Genomic DNA, 15,537 nt, shown 5'->3' on the forward strand with positions numbered 1-15,537 from the left:
TATGAGCATTATTGTGGAGCTTGTTAACTCCGGCATTGAGGGTTCGTGTAATCCTACGCAATGTGTTCATCATCCAACAAAAGTGTAGAGTATGCATTTATCTATTCTGTTATGTGATCAATGTTGAGAGTGTCCACTAGTGAAAGTCTGATCCCTAGGCCTTGTTCCTAAATACTGCTGCGTTACTGCTTGTTTCTTGTTTCACTGTGTTACTACTGCTGTAATACTACCACCATCAACTATACGCCAGCAAGCTATTTTCTGGCACCGTTGCTACTGCTCATATATATTCATACCACCTGTATTTCACTATCTCTTCGCCGAACTAGTGCACCTATTAGGTGTGTTGGGGACACAAGATACTTCTTGCTTTGTGGTTGCAGGGTTGCATGAGAGGGATATCTTTGACCTCTTCCTCCCTGAGTTCGATAAACCTTGGGTATCCACTTAAGGGAAAACTTGCTGCTGTTCTACAAACCTCTGCTCTTGGAGGCCCAACACTGTCTACAGGAAAGGAGGGGGAACGTAGACATCAAGCACTTTTCTGGCGCCGTTGCCGGGGAGGAAAGGTAAAAGGTACTCACACTCCGGATCTCGGCTACCAAGCTATTTTCCGGCGCATTGTAAGTACTCGAAGCTATTTCCTTTAGATCCTGCAATTGCATCTTTTTGTTTCTTGTTTACACTAGTTTGGCATAATGGACAACAATGAGCTTTTTATTCTATTTCCTGAGTTAAGACATGGATGGTTTGATCCGAAAATTAAAAAACCCATGGAACATGTTAGCATGAATACTTTGAACACCATTGTTGCTAATAATATGGAAAATTCTAAGCTTGGGGAAGCTGGTTTGCATGATATTTTTAGTCCCCCAAGCATTGAGGAGCAAATTTACTTTGATGATACTTTGCCTCCTATTTATGATGATTATAATGATAGTAGTCTTTTGTTACCGCCTGTTATGGAGGATGAATTTGATTATGATTACAATATGCCTCCTATATTTGATGATGAGAATAATAATGATAGCTACTTTGTTGAATTTGCTCCCACTACAACTACTAATAAAATTGATTATGCTTGTGTGGAGAGTAATAATTTTATGCATGAGACTCATGATAAGAATGCTTTATGTGATAGTTATATTGTTGAGTTTGCTCATGATACTACTGAAATTTATTATGAGAGAGGAAAATATGGTTGTAGAAATTTTCATGTTACTAAAACACCTCTCTATGTGCTGAAATTTTTCAAGCTATACTTGTTTTATCTTCCTATGCTTGTTACTTTGCTCTTCATGAACTTGTTTATTTACAAGATTCCTATGCATAGGAAGCATGTTAGACTTAAATGTGTTTTGAATTTGCCTCTGGATGCTCTCTTTCGCTTCAATTACTATTTCTTATGAGTGCATCATTAAAAACTGCTGAGCCCATCTTAATGGCTATAAAGAAAAGAACTTCTTGGGAGATAACCCATGTGTTATTTTGCTACAGTATTTTGTTTTATATTTGTGTCTTGGAAGTTGTTTACTACTGTAGCAACCTCTCCTTATCTTAGTTTTGTGTTTTATTGTGCCAAGTAAAGCCGTTGATAGAAAAGTAAGCACTAGATTTGGATTACTGCACAGTTCCAGATTTCTTTGCTGTCACGAATCTGGGTCCACCTCCCTGTAGGTAGCTCATAAAATTAAGCCAATTTACGTGCATGATCCTCAGATATGTACGCAACTTTCATTCAATTTGGGCATTTTCATTTGAGCAAGTCTGGTGCCATTTTAAAATTCGTCAATACGAACTGTTCTGTTTTGACAGATTCTGCCTTTTATTTCGCATTGCCTCTTTTGCTATGATGGATGAATTTCTTTGATCCACTAATGTCCAGTAGCATTATGCAATGTCCAGAAGTGTTAAGAATGATTGTGTCACCTCTGAATATGTTAATTTTTATTGTGCACTAACCCTCTAATGAGTTGTTTCGAGTTTGGTGTGGAGGAAGTTTTCAAGGATCAAGAGAGGAGTATGATGCAACATGATCAAGGAGAGTGAAAGCTCTAAGCTTGGGGATGCCCCGGTGGTTCACCCCTGCATATTCTAAGAAGACTCAAGCGTCTAAGCTTGGGGATGCCCAAGGCATCCCCTTCTTCATCGACAACATTATCAGGTTCCTCCCCTGAAACTATATTTTTATTCCATCACATCTTATGTGCTTTGCTTGGAGCGTCGGTTTGTTTTTGTTTTTGTTTTGTTTGAATAAAATGGATCCTAGCATTCACTTTATGGGAGAGAGACACGCACCGCTGTAGCATATGGACAAGTATGTCCTTAGTTTCTACTCATAGTATTCATGGCGAAGTTTCTCCTTCGTTAAATTGTTATATGGTTGGAATTGGAAAATGATACATGTAGTAATTGCTATAAATGTTTTGGGTAATGTGATACTTGGCAATTGTTGTGCTCATGTTTAAGCTCTTGCATCATATACTTTGCACCCATTAATGAAGAAATACATAGAGCATGCTAAAATTTGGTTTGCATGAGTGGTTTCTCTAGAGTCTAGATATTTTCTAGTAAGATGTTTGAACAACAAAGAAGACGATGTATAGTTTTATAATGCTTGTAATATGTCTTTTATGTGAGTTTTGCTGTACTAGTTCATGCTTGTGTTTGCTTCAAACAACCTTGCTAGCCTAAACCTTGTATCGAGAGGGATTACTTCTCATGCATCCAAAATACTTGAGCCAACCACTATGCCATTTGTGTCCACCATACCTACCTACTACATGGTATTTTCCGCCATTCCAAAGTAAATTGCTTGAGTGCTACCTTTAAAATTCCATCATTCACCTTTGCAATATATAGCTCATGGGACAAATAGCTTAAAAACTATTGTGGTATTGAATATGTAATTATGCACTTTATCTCTTATTAAGTTGCTTGTTGTGCGATAACCATGTTCCTGGGGACGCCATCAACTACTCTTTGTTGAATTTCATGTGAGTTGCTATGCATGTTCGTCTTGTCTGAAGTAAGAGCGATCTACCACCTTATGGTTAAGCATGCATATTGTTAGAGAAGAACATTAGGCCGCTAACTAAAGCCATGATCCGTGGTGGAAGTTTCAGTTTTGGACACATATCCTCAATCTCAAATGAGAAAATTATTAATTGTTGTTACATGCTTATGCATAAAAGAGGAGTCCATTATCTGTTGTCTATGTTGTCCCGGTATGGATGTCTAAGTTGAAGAATAATCAATAGCGAGAAATCCAATGCGAGCTTTCTCCTTAGACCTTTGTACAGGCGGCATAGAGGTACCCCTTTGTGACACTTGGTAAAAACATGTGCATTGTGATGATCCGGTAGTCCAAGCTAATTAGGACAAGGTGCGGGCACTATTAGTACACTATGCATGAGGCTTGCAACTTGTAAGATATAATTTACATGATGCATATGCTTTATTACTACCGTTGACAAAATTGTTTCATGTTTTCAAAATCAAAGCTCTAGCACAAATATAGCAATCGATGCTTTTCCTCTATGGAGGACCATTCTTTTACTTTCAATGTTGAGTCAGTTCACCTATTTCTCTCCACCTCAAGAAGCAAACACTTGTGTGAACTGTGCATTGATTCCTACATATTTGCTTATTGCACTTATTATATTACTCTATGTTGACAATATCCATGAGATATACATGTTACAAGTTGAAAGCAACCGCTGAAACTTAATCTTCTTTTGTGTTGCTTCAATACCTTTACTTTGAATTATTGCTTTATGAGTTAGCTCTTATGCAAGACTTATTGATGCTTGTCTTGAAGTGCTATTCATGAAAAGTCTTTGCTTTATGATTCACTTGTTTACTCATGTCATATACATTGTTTTGATCGCTGCATTCACTACATATGCTTTACAAATAGTATGATCAAGGTTATGATGGCATGTCACTCCAGAAATTATACGTGTTTATCGTTTTACCTGCCGGACGAGCAGAACTAAGCTTGGGGATGCTGATACGTCTCCAATGTATCGATAATTTCTTGTGTTCCATGCCACATTATTGATGTTATCTACATGTTTTATGCACACTTTATGTCATATTCGTGCATTTTCTGGAACTAACCTATTAACAAGATGCCGAAGTGCCAGTTCCTGTTTTCTGCTGTTTTTGGTTTCAGAAATCCTAGTAACGAAATATTCTCGGAATCGGACGAAATCAACGCCCAAGTTCCTATTTTCCCCGGAAGCATCCAGAACACACGAGAGGGACCAGAGGGGGGGGGGGGGCACAGGCCCACCACACCATACCCTGGCGCGGCCTAGGGGGGGCCCGCGCCCCCCTATGGTTTGGCCAGCCCTTCGACCCCCTGGCGCCGCCTCTTCGCCTATATAAAGCCCCTGACCTAAAAACCTCGACACGATTGCAGAAACCTTCCAGAGCCGCCGCCATCGCGAGGCCAAGATCTGGGGGACAGGAGTCTCTGTTCCGGCACGCTGCCGGAGCGGGGAAGTGCCCCCGGAAGGCTTCTCCATCGACACCGCTGCCATCTCCACCGCCATCTTCATCACCGCTGCTGCTCCCATGAGGAGGGAGTAGTTCTCCATCGAGGCTCGGGGCTGTACCGGTAGCTATGTGGTTAATCTCTCTCCATGTACCTCAATACAATAATCTCATGAGCTGCTTTACATGATTGAGATTCATATGAGTTTGTATCACAATTTATCTATGTGCTACTCTAGCAAAGTTATTAAAGTAGTTCTATTCCTCCTGCACGTGTGTAAAGGTGACAGTGTGTGCACCGTGTTAGTACTTGGTTTAGTCTGTTGATCTATCTTACACTATAAGGTTACTTAAATATGAGCATTATTGTGGAGCTTGTTAACTCCGGCATTGAGGGTTCGTGTAATCCTACGCAATGTGTTCATCATCCAACAAAAGTGTAGAGTATGCATTTATCTATTCTGTTATGTGATCAATGTTGAGAGTGTCAACTAGTGAAAGTCTGATCCCTAGGCCTTGTTCCTAAATACTGCTGCGTTACTACTGCTTGTTTACTGTTTCACTGTGTTACTACTGCTGCAATACTACCACCATCAACTATACGCCAGCAAGCTATTTTCTGGCACCGTTGCTACTGCTCATATATATTCATACCACCTGTATTTCACTATCTCTTCGCCGAACTAGTGCACCTATTAGGTGTGTTGGGGACACAAGAGACTTCTTGCTTTGTGGTTGCAGGGTTGCATGAGAGGGATATCTTTGACCTCTTCCTCCCTGAGTTCGATAAACCTTGGGTATCCACTTAAGGGAAAACTTGCTGCTGTTCTACAAACCTCTGCTCTTGGAGGCCCAACACTGTCTACAGGAAAGGAGGGGGAACGTAGACATCAGGCCACACCACGAAGGAAGGCCTCACCTTCTTCCTCGAGAGAGCTCCACGAAGGTTCTCCCCCTTCTTCACTAAGGCAGCGGTCGAGGCAGTGATTCCTTCACAAGGTTGGGGCGAGCTCCACACACAAGGAGGCTCCCAACACCCTATGGAGCTATTACATCACCAAGCTAGCCTCCATAGCTGCACTTTCTCCAATGTCCCACCATAGGAACCCTACCACCAAGATCGGGGTAGAACTATAGATCGGGGTCTCCTCCACCACTCCTCAAAGTTTGGGCAAAATTGGTTGGATGGTTGGGGAGATCCTCAAGGTTTTGGCTCAGCAACAATGGAGGAGAGAGAGAGAGGAGAGATGAAAACGAGTTGGGGAAGAAGGGGCCCTTAAATAGGCTCATCCAAATCCAACCGTGATGTCCAGTTTTCGCCTAAGCGGTACTACCGCTTTTAGGAAGTGGTACTACCGCTCTGAGTTCGAAATCCACAGATCTGGTCCACGTGGACGCAGAGCGGTACTACCGCTCGAGGTACCGCAACAGGGTCCAAACCTTACTGGACTCGAAGCGGTACCGGAGCGGTACCAGAGCGGTACTTCCGTAACTAGTTACGGTACCTGGGCGGTACCATGGGCGGTACTACCGCTCGTGAGTGGTACTACCGCTCCAGGTACCGCAGAGCTACCGTAACTCGTACTGTGGGTCAAATCAGCGCAGAACTGCAGAGCGGTATCGTGGGCGGTACTGGTAAGGGTAGCGGTACTACCGCTACTAGTACCGGTAGTACCGGTCTGGCAAAAACTGGTTTTCTCCCCTTTTTCTCTCCAGCCATGTCACCTCGCGATACACACACAAAACCAGAAAACCTATAAACTACGCTTCAGTCTTCCGATCTTGACGTGTCCAGCGAGGTCACCGTGCACTTGCAAATCTAACAATGATACTCAAGGCACGCGGTGAGATTACTCAAGCGTTGTCATCAAACACACAAAACCCGGGGTTTAGACTTTGCTCTTTCACCTATGGACTAATGTTTGCATTGAGTTATATTTATAGGAGTTGTCCATAGGCAATGCTTGAACCATATGTTGGCTTCAAGGTTGCAATAAGAAGAAATTGATGAAGGATATCAAGTGTCAAGTATGTCTTGAAGATGAAGATAAAGTGAGCCCTTAAGTTACTTCAAGACATCAACATGATGAAGAATGAAGAAATGAAGTGCAAGTTCAAGATGAGCCAACTCGAAGAGATCATTTGCTTGAAGCTTTCCATCCATATGGTGTTCATGGATATGTGAAGTTGCGCCGAAGAAGAAACTCTCACATGGTGGATTATGGGGGAGCAATCCACAAGACTTCATCAAGTAAGCACAATCAAGAAAGGCGTTCCATCTTGTTGCGATCAAGACCGTCATCATCGCGCTCAAGTGGATTGCTCAAGTTTAAGGTTTGCTCTTGATAGGGTTTCTTTCTCTCCGGTCTCATGGTGTAGTTGGAGACCGGTTTATAGTTTAGTTGACGTACTATCAAGAGGGCTCTCGAGTGAGTAAGTATATCATATCGTTCGGAGAGAGCTTAAACATTTGCATCCTTGCATCATCTTTCTTGGTTGTTATTTGGATCTTATACATGTGGTGATTTAGAGCTTGTGGTTATTTCCATAGCAAGCTCTAGTTCATCGAAAACGGATTCCGCATGAATCACTTGTTGCGTTTTCGATATTGGAGTTTTTCTCGATTTCTCGTATTGAGAGGTTTCACTCTAAAATACATAGAAAAACCTACCCCACTTGTTCTTTAGCTTTTCACTCTTTGTGGGGTAGCTCTTTTCATCCTCTTTACAACAAAGTTGGTTTCACCTAAACCTAAGTCTCCTATCTCAAGTTGTTGCAATTTTCATATTGAAGGATTTACCGGTTTGCCTTTTTTAGATAGGTAAAACCTTTATTCATTTGTTTCTATCTTATTTTGCTGGACTATGATATTTCTATGCATATTGTTGTAGAGCTCGTTGTTGTGATCTCAACGAGCCCAAGATCATCGAAATCGGAGTCCGGATGCAAAAGTTCTTACAGTTTTCGTATCAGGTGTTTGGCTAAAAACAGGGGGCCGGAACTGCCGCCGGGAGCACCCCGGCACTGCCGGCCTGTCACGATTTTGGCCCCAACGGGCAGATTTCTTTGCCCCTATTGAAGGGGGTCTTCTTCCCCAAAGTTCCCCATCTCTCCTAGCTCGTTTTGCCCCCCATTGATGACCCTCTTGAGCTTGCTATCTTCCTCTCCCTCTAATGATTCTTGCATCTAGATCTACATCTTCACCAATCAAATCCCTCTCTTTGTGAGGGGAATCCACTAGATCTAGATCTTGGAGAAATTTGGTGTTCCTCCTTATTTGTTCTTCCTCTCTTATTCCCCCAATAGCTTTTGTAGCTTTGTTGAAATTTGAGAGAGGAGGACTTGAGCATCTTTGTGGTGTTCTTGCCATTGCTTTTGGTGCATCGGTTTGAGTTCTCCACGGTGATTCGTGGTGGTGAAAGCAAGAAGGTTGTCACTCTTGGGTTCTTGGAAGCCTAGATGGATTCTAGGCCTTTGTGGTGATTTGTTGGGAGCCTCCAATTAAGTTGTGGATGTGTGCCCCAATCTTTGTGTAAGGCCCGGTTTCCGCCTCGAAGGAAATCCCTTAGTGGAACCGTGACCTAGGCCTTTGTGGCGAGGGTCACCGGAGAATAAGGTGAGGCGCCTTCGTGGCGTTCAGTGTGTGGTGTGTGTACCGCATCTTGGGGTGAGGCCTTTGTGGCGTTGGTGTGCATCGAGCAACCACACCTCAAGGTGAGCCTCTTGTGGCGTTCGGGGGCACTAAGCCACCGCACCTCTCCAACGGAGATTAGCACTCGCAAGAGTGTGAACTTCGGGGTAAATCTTCATCTCCCGCGTGCCTCGATTATCTCTATACCTGAGCTCTTTACTTATGCACTTTACCTTGTGATAGTAATTGTGCTTGAAGTTATATATCTTGTTATCACATAGTTGCTTGTATTGCTTAGCATAAGTTCTTGGTGCACATATGTGAACCATAGTATATAGGCTTTGGGCTTGACAAAGTAAACGCTAGTTTTATTCCGCATTTGTTAAGCCCATCTCGTAAAAGTTTTAAATCGCCTATTCACCCCCCTCTAGGCGACATCCGTGTCCTTTCAATTGGTATCAGAGCAAGGTCTCTCATTTTAGGCTTCACCGCCTTGAGAGTAAAGATGTCGGCTAGAGGATTAGTGCACGATAGCACTCTTATATTAGATGGCACAAATTATGATGTTTGGAAAATTTGCATGCTTAGTCATTTTCGGGACATTTACCCTCATATGGAGAAAATTGTAGATATAGGTTTTTCTCCTCCTATGGATTCACAAAATCTATCTTTAGAGGATGAGAAAAAATTATATCTCAATTCTCAAGCTTCTAATGTTCTTATGAATGCTTTGCGAGATGTAGGTCTTTTTCCATACTTGCCTTTTTGGAGCGCTCATGAGTTATGGACAAAGATTCAAGATAAATATGATGTGTCCAATATTATTAAGGATGATTGCATTGCTTCCACTTCCGGCCGTGATGAGTTCTCATCTTCATCCACTTCACCAATGTGTGGCAAGACACAAGGTAATGATATGGTGAGTGGTGATGAAAATTGCAATGTTGATATTGAGCTTACTATTGATGATTCTTCATATCTATCTCATTTCAATGCTTCATCTATGGACATAAACACATATAGCACTATAAATCATCTACATGCTTGTGTTGATAGTCCTTGCATATCATGTGTAAGTTGCTTGTATAAATCTCATGATGATATACTTACTTTGTCTTGTGGCCATGATAAAAATGCTTCGATTTCCTCTAGTTGTTGTGTGACTAACAATGTAGAGGAAACCAAAGATTCTATTGGTCAAGACAAGATCTTGAAAGGTGCCTCAAGTAAATCCTCATCTTTATCTCACGGTTCTCATATAGCCTTATGGCCAAGGGTTCCACGGTATCTCCCACAATGGAACCTAATATTTCTCGTGGTGATAAGGATGAGGATGAGTATGAAGAACATGATTGGGTTGTAAAGAGTGTATTCAAGGTTCTTTGCAAAGATAAAATTGCTAGCTCTCACTTCTTTGAAATCTTGACTACCGCTATTGAGAACCAAAAACTTTTTGGATGCATGAGAGCACCATTGATAAAATGGGTGCTCTTGAATGAGAGCATGCCAATGATGTAGCATCCCTAAAGAATGATCTTGAAGAAGAACAAGAGACCGTAGCCTCTCTTGAGGAGCAACTTGAAACTCTTGAGGTGTCTCAAAATGAAATATTTTCTAAACTCACTAAGGAAAGAGACCATGCTAAAGCTAAATTAAAAATGCTTAAAAATGAAAAGTCCAAAGTTGGTGTTGGTCATGATAAACTTGTTAAGGATCTAGATGATCTAGGCAAGGCCCACAAGGCCTTGGAGAGTGAACACTCTATCCTCACCAAGTCACATGAGCAACTACAAGCTTCATATTTAAAAGAGCATGCTATGTTACCCTCTCTTCTTGATATGACTTGTGATAATGCTTGTGCTACTAACTCTACTTCTTGTGAAGCATCTATCTTGAAGGAGAATGTTGAGCTAAGGGCTCAACTTGAATTGCTAACTAGCAATTATGGGAAATTGGAAGAAAATCATGGAAAGCTTTCTAGCTCCCATGAGGATCTTCTAGCCTCCCATGATAGGCTAAAGTTAGCTCATGATGCTATCATATCAAAGGCAACACCTTGTCAGCCTCATATGGATACTAGCACTACTACTCAAAATTCTATATTGCCATGTGCTAGTCCTAGTAATTCATCCACTCATAGTATTGCTAAATCTTGTGATGAATTATCTTCCTTGCCTTGTTGCTCTAAAAATGAAGGTTCCACTTCCACTAGTACTTGTGTTATTACTAACCATGTAGAGGAAATCAAAGAGCTCAAGGCCCAAGTCACTTCTTTCAAGAATGACTTGTTAAAGATTCATGAAGGGAAATGCAAACTTGACAAGATGTTGAGTGTGCAACAATCCCCTAGTGACAAGAGTGGACTTGGATTCAACTCCAACAACAAGAACAAGTCCAAGAACAACAAGATTAATGTAACATCCCAAATTTCAAATCAATGAAGACAAGGAGTTTCCAATATTCAAATTTTAGAACCAACAAAAACTTTTATTTAAATATGTGACATGCATAGTGCTCGTACTTAATTCTTTGTATGATTTCCATGATGAGTGTTTGTAACCTTGTACCATGTGCTAAAACCTCAAACCCTACCTTTGATCCTTGGAAGATCACAAAGAAGTACACAGAAGAAGAAAATAAAGAATTTAGAAAATCACAAAAACCCTCACATATGGTTATGGCCATTTTTGAAAGGGATTTCTATTTTCGTGCCCCTGGTTCGTTAGTTGTACTCAGTTTTCCCCAGTCCCTTAGTTTTTCCTCAGTTTTCCCCTCCTCTAGTTTGAAACACGCACAAGTGCTGGAACGGCCGGTAGCCGTCAGGTCAGAGGCCTTGACCGTTAGTCTGACCGGGTGGGGCCGCACATGGGCAGCTCCTCCCTGACCGTCTCGTGCTGACGGGTAGGGTCAGGAGACACGTCGGAGCAGCCATCCATCTATCACTGACGTGTGGGCCGTTTTATTTCATAATTTTATACGCGGTGCTGCCAATGACAAATGGGGCCGCTCTATAGGGCTGTCGCAGCCAATGTCCAGTGGGGTCGTATATTTTTCAGGAAAAGACATATATTTTCGTTCTGTGGGGCTGCCGCAGCCAATGACTAGTGGGGTCGTCTATTTATTTAGAGAAAATCATATATTGCCGCTCTGTGGAGCCTCCGCAGCCAATGACCAGTGGGGTCGTATATTTTTCAGGAAAATACATATATTGCCGCTCTGTGGGGCTGCCGCAACCAATGACCAGTGGGGTCGTCTATTTATTTAGAGAAAATCATATATTGCCGCTCTGTGGGGCCGCCGCAGCCAATGACCAGTGGGGTCGTATATTTTTCAGGAAAAGACATATTGCCGCTCTGTGGGGCTGCCGCAGCCAATGACCAGTGGGGTCGTCTATTTATTTAGAGAAAATCATATATTGCCCCTCTGTGGGGCCTCTGCAGCCAATGACCAGTGGGGTCGTCTATTTTTCAGGAAAAGACACATATTGCCGCTCTGATATATGTCTTTAGAGAATATCATAGAGAGAAGCAACAAGTTCGCTAATTAATTATTCTTAAGCTAGACTGGAGAACCGCTGGCAGCTCGTTCCGCACCGTCGGACGGAGCAGCCATCGCCGGCGCCTCGTCGTGCTGCCGGCTCTGTCCCCCGGCGGCGTCGGACGGACTGCGGCGCTGCATGTCAACCACGGCTCCAGCACTTGTTTCGTCCGTACGCATTGTACCCACCGCCGGAAAGTCCGCCGCAAGCAGATCCGCCGCCCACGATGACCGGGATTTTTTCCGCGCACCAATTGGTAGTATAGCTTGGTAAGACCTCCGCTTCTGCCTCCCCCGCCCCCTAATCGATTCGGTTCCCGTAATTTATTGGAGTTTGCAGGTACGAAATAGTCCTCAATGTCTGGTCGTAGCGGGTACACCGGCGAGGGTGGGGATTCGATCATGTCGTGGCCACGTTCTACTTCTCCTACCTCGTCGGAAGTGCAGGTATCTAGCTTCAGCTCTCTGTACTACCGTTGGATTTGAAGTGCCGCCATGGCCTGTTGGAGTGATTTCAGTTGTTCTTGTTTCCATTATTGTTACAGTTAGCCAGGCAAGCCGATGATCCATGGTACACTGCATACCAAGATGAATCAACCCAGTGGTGTAGCCAGAGGATAGATTTGGAGGAGAAGGTGGCCAATTTAGGTGATGAATTGGCCCGTAAAAACCTGATGATATTCGAGCTGAAGCGTATTGTGGAGGAAGAAAAGAAGAATCCAGAGCTTATTCGCAAGGAGAAGTTGAGAGTTGAGACAGATCTTGCCGTATTTGATCAAGTGGTAGAAAATCTAGAACATGAACTTGAAGTGATGGGAGAGGAGAAAAGTAGATTCATATGGGCAGTTTTATTAGGTGTCATCACTGTCCTAGCAGTTATGTGGTTCTGGTAGACGATTTAGTATAGAATTGTTATTCAGTAGATGGCTCTAACCACTGTATTTTGTTGTGGCTCTAAGCACTGTATTTTGGCGTACAATTTCCTAGCTGTGCTAAGTAATGCGCACGATAATTTTAGCATGCATGAACATTTTATAAAAGTGAAGGGATCCCAAAAGTGAAAGCATGTACCAGCCTCCGGATCAAATACATATCAATATCTTCCCAATCAAGTTGGGATAGAATTCAAATCATACATACGGATGTACATGGACACATCAAGAATGTGGAGAAGCTTTTTTTGAGATGGAGGTAGTAGTTCGAACAATTTTATCCCAATTGGAAATTGAAAAATACAAATTTATCATAATTTATCCCAATTTGCGGCGTCGAACACGGCCGCGCAGCGATGGGCAAGAAAGGCCGGGACGACGGGCGGCTGAGGGGTGGTCATCTGCGCCATCCGCCGTTGAAGAGATGTTATCGGCGATGGCTTCAATGTTCGTGGCATCGATGACCACTGTCGGAACCGCCGCTGTCTTGGTGTACTTCATCAGCGACGGATCTGCGGAGGGCTGGATCGGCGGCTTTGCAGCGCGGTTGTAGATGATGGCTTCAATCGTCTTGGCATCGATTCGCACTCTCGGCACCGAAAGTGAGACATCAACAGGCTCCGACATTGAAGGCCGGGTTTGCGCCGTCGAAGCGATGTTGTAGGCGATGGCTTCAATGTTCGTGGCATCGATGACCACTGTCGGCACGGCCGCCGTCTTGTTGTCCTTCATCAGCAACGGATCTGAGGAGGGCAACGGAAGTGAGACATCAACAGCCTCCGACATTGAATGCTGGATCTGCACCGTCGAAGCGATGTTGTAGGCGATGGCTTCAATGTTTGTGGCATCGATGACCACTGTTGGCACGGCCGCCGTCTTGTTGTCCTTCATCAGCAACGGATCTGAGGAGGGAAACGGAAGTGAGACATCAACAGACTCCGACATTGAATGCTGGATCTACGTTGTCGAAGCGATGTTGTAGGCGATGGCTTCAATGTTCGTGGCATCAATGACTAATGTCGGCACGGCCGCCGTCTTGGGGTTCTTCATCATTCAACAGATCTGAGAAGAGAAATGAAAGTGAAACAGAGAGAGACATTTCAACTATTTCTGACGGTTAGATCCTCACCGGCACTCTTAGATCCGCGCCGCCGCGACCGCCGGAGTAAGAGAGGAAAGAGGAGAGAGGAAGATGCGACTGGAATATGCGACTGCCAGGGTTGGTAGGTATGTGCTCTGCTCTTGTCTCCGTATGCGTCCATTTTGGTAGAGAGAGATATACAGGCCGTCCGATCATAAATGATCGAACGGTGCAAGCGTTCGTTGAGCTTTCAACCAACCAAGATTCGTGTGACATACATCTCGACCAATCAGAGATCAGCCAGTGAGTACAAGTTAGGAAAATTGAGTAGAACTAAGAGGGGGAAAAGTGAGGAAATGTTTATCGGAAGGGCAAAACTGAGTAGGACTGAGTAAAACAAGTGGTCCCGGAGGGGGAAAACTGAGTAACACTAAGTAAAACAGGGGCACCCAAATAATAAAGGGACTAAGGGAAATTGAAGCTTTTGGCATAAAAATTGTAAAATTGTGTTATTTGAACAATATATTACAATTTGGCCGACTAGATATTGTTTGCAATTCAAAGATACACAAGTGTAACGAATTTGGACTCATTTGGACAAAGTTTGTAAGCATAGTGGGTATTTGGGAGGTGTATTGAGCAGAAAGCCCTGCATCTTCATAGCTAGTAGCTCATGGACTAGGAAGTGGTTTTGAAGCTTTTGGCATAAAAACTTCATATCTCTATATTTCCTTTTCCATTATTATTTCTCTAGGTTGTAGGTAACATAACAAGACTCCATGGGAAGGTTCCACCATGTTTTGAATTATTTTGAATTAAACCCTAAACCCTAAAACCCTAAAACCCTAAACCCTAGAGAAAATGATAAATGTGGCTTAAATGTGGCATACAAATTGTTCATACAAATTCAAATTGTTGAACACAAAGGGATCCCCAATACAAAGGGAACCCCAATACAAATTGTTCATACAATTTCAAATTGTTCATACTAATTCAAATTGTTCATACAAATTAAAATTGTTCAACACAAAGGCATCCCCAATACAAAGGGAACCCCAATACAAATTGTTCAACACAAAGGGATCCCCAATACAAAGGGAACCCCAATACAAATTGTTCATACAAATTCAAATTGTTCAACACAAAGGCATCCCCAATACAAAGGGAACCCCAATACAAATTGTTCATACAAATTCAAATTAGTTGTTCAGAATAAAATCTTTCTCTTGCTCCTGGTGTGACTCGCTAGGGCCACCACCTTACTCCGGGTAACCCTACCAGGGATATTACCGGTGTCTACCTTCCTTTTGCCATCTTTCTTGTTCTTCTTCTTCTGCGAAGCTTGTGCTTTTTCTTCTGCCATCTGCTCTTCGAAGTTAGCAATAATCTGGGCCATACCACTTTCGGTGCACTCTCGATTATACTGTTCCTTCTCCTCTGGACTCATCGGTTGAAGCCATTCTACATCCATTTGTTCCCTCTGCTCACGATCCATCGGTTCAAGCAGCTCTACATCCATCTGTTCCCTCTGCTCACGATCCATCGGTTCAATCTCCTCATGTTCAATTGCCGCTTCAATCTCCTCTGCATTTGCTGTTTCAATCTCCTCATGTTGAACTGCTGCTTCAATCTCAAGTTGAATTGCAACTTCATTCTCCTCTGCATTTGCTGCTCCCGCCTGATCTTCGATTCCAAAAGCTGGGTCAATTGGATTTTTACAAAGCCTAGCAATGTGTCCAGGGATTCCACAACGTTTGCACTTACGTTTTCGAATCGGTGCACCACCCTCTGCACTAGCTCTGATCCTATTCTTCCTCGGCCTACCTGCCGGTCTAGTCAATACTGGAGAGTACAGT

Source organism: Lolium perenne, chromosome 2 (assembly GCF_019359855.2).
Source record: "Lolium perenne isolate Kyuss_39 chromosome 2, Kyuss_2.0, whole genome shotgun sequence".
NCBI classification, from domain to species: Eukaryota; Viridiplantae; Streptophyta; class Magnoliopsida; order Poales; family Poaceae; genus Lolium; species Lolium perenne.